The sequence below is a fragment of the Lactuca serriola genome, chromosome 2, assembly GCF_051521515.1.
Source record: "Lactuca serriola cultivar US96UC23 chromosome 2, Lser_US96UC23_V15, whole genome shotgun sequence".
In the NCBI taxonomy this organism is placed as follows: Eukaryota; Viridiplantae; Streptophyta; class Magnoliopsida; order Asterales; family Asteraceae; genus Lactuca; species Lactuca serriola.
Genome location: NC_136409.1, coordinates 134,175,109 through 134,177,511, shown reverse-complemented (window position 1 = coordinate 134,177,511; position 2,403 = coordinate 134,175,109). Strand labels below are relative to the sequence as shown.

Genomic DNA, 2,403 nt, shown 5'->3' with positions numbered 1-2,403 from the left:
GCTCTTCCTCTTGCAACACCGTGACAACCATTCAGACATGTATTTTTGAATTGGTATATCACGACGTGACACCCCATTCTTCACGTCGTGTCACAAGGTTCTTCCAAAAACTTTACTTTTGATCCCTCCGAGTCTTCAATTGATCTTTTCTGAAAAACAGTTGTTATAATCGTTTTGATGATTTCATAGATCTTTACCCATTTTGTATACCCCTTTTATATCTCACATCTTGTGAAACAATGGCTAGTATAATTGTTCGACTAATTTTAACTATTTTTTAAAAATAAAAGCAATAAATAAGATCAATCATATTCGTCTTTTTCTTTTCTTTTAATCTTTCAATTTCAATTAATATATTAAATACTTTGCTTTTTGTTAATTTCACTTTTATTTGATGCACTCATTGATCGAAAAAAAACCATGTAGAAATAATAAAAAAATTTAGACAATAGTTCAAAACAAAAAGTTAGAAAGCACATTTCAAAAGCATAAATTAAAGCTAACATGTATTCTCTTTAAAATGGGACAAGAAGGTTTAGATATGATTGACCAGTCACAACTTTTTTGTCGTATTATTTGTAATACCTTATAACATACTATTAAATAAAATCACAAAACCTAATTATACATATTCAAATATTAAAACAAAAATGATTATGATGAATATTCAAATATATTTTCCACTAAATGATCTTTTCATATGATTAGACATGCTTTATTATACAAATCAACTAATGAGAATCAAATTAAAAGTCAAAACTACATACTTAAATCAAAAAATTATGAACAAAAAACAAGAATTAATTTAATTTAATGATTAAAAAAATGAAAACAAATATTATTTTATTATCTTTGTCATTATTAACAGAAAAAGAAAGAAAAAGCTGAACACGTATTCATATTCGTACCATGGCCCGGGTCTGTTTATGCCCCCCCACTCATTCCCACTATCAAACCGTCTTCACGTCCCCCATTTCTTCGTCTCCTTCCTCTTTATATATACATACACCCTCTGCTAACCCTAATCCAGAATCCAGATCACCCAATCACCCATCACAGATTCCTTCTGCCATGTCGTTAAAGGACTTGCCACCATCGCCCCCGCCACGCATCGTCGTTCGTTCCGTCTTTGCGTACAATCTACAATCAGAATTCCATTTGATCACATCAATAATCGATGATTACCCTTTTGTTTCAATGGACACGGAGTTTCCCGGCGTTGTCGTACGCCCTAACGCGGGTTATGATTACTTTCGCAACCAGAGCCCTTCCGATCACTATCTTCTCCTCAAATCGAATGTCGATGCTCTGAAACTCATCCAGGTTGGCCTCACCCTCACCGACGCTGAAGGAAATCTCCCGGATCTCGATGAGAGTAACAACAACACTCGTTACATTTGGGAATTTAATTTCAACGACTTCGATCCGTCACGCGACCAGCACGCTTCTGACTCGATCGAACTTTTGAAGCGACAAGGGATTGATTTCGAGAAGAATCGTGAATTTGGGATTGACTCGGTGAAATTCTCGGAGTTGATGATGTCTTCAGGGCTTGTCTGTAACGAGCGTGTGAGCTGGGTGACGTTTCACAGCGCTTATGATTTTGGGTACTTGGTTAAGCTCCTGGCTGGGCGGGTTTTGCCCGATGAGTTGTCTAGGTTTCTCGATCTTCTGAAAACTTTCTTTGGGGCTAACGTTTACGATGTTAAGCATCTGATGAGGTACTGTGAGAGTCTGTATGGTGGGTTGGATCGGGTGGCTAAGACTTTGGAGGTCGATCGGGCTGTTGGGAAGTGTCACCAGGCAGGTTCCGATAGCTTGCTGACTTGGCACGCGTTTCAGAAGATTAAGGTTCTTTGCAGCGGCGGACCTGAGAAGTACGCCGGCGTTCTCTATGGATTAGAAGTTTTCTGAGATGTTTCTGGTGATGGTATTGGTAGCTTGTAGAAATTTCTTTCTAAAATTCTATTAGCAAATCAACAGATGTAAAGTTCTGGTCTTTTTTAATATCATTTTAGCTGCGATCATTCCATTATTTCCTTCATCTACCGATTCTATATCTTAATCTGTTACTTAATTCATATTCATATCATGAACAAGAACAAGGGAAAACGGATCACTAATAGAAATGGATCATATTCATATGATCAATTGATCATAGATTCGTATCCCTCTTGCTGTTCATGAAATTTTTGATTATTCTAGATACTTCCGTGTTTAATGTTCTGCATTTGGAGCTTAAAAGATGTATGATTCTCAACTTTCTTCTTGGTGATCAATAAAGGTATGTAAAATCTACAATATTATAGCTTCTTGAATTTGAGATCATTGATGTTTTATACAGATGCTTTTGTTGATGTAGGAGAAAGGAGAAAGGATCATTGTTGCAGTTGCACATGACGC

General features: G+C 36.4%; 1 pseudogene across 1 annotated transcript; it reads left to right on the top strand.

Annotated features, from left to right (window-relative positions):
- Positions 1-918: 918 nt before the first annotated feature.
- Positions 919-2,035, top strand: LOC145086822 (putative CCR4-associated factor 1 homolog 11 pseudogene; annotated as a pseudogene). The gene has a single exon (XR_013700645.1). The product of XR_013700645.1 is annotated as a putative CCR4-associated factor 1 homolog 11 pseudogene (transcript).
- The last annotated feature ends 368 nt before the right edge of the window (positions 2,036-2,403 follow it).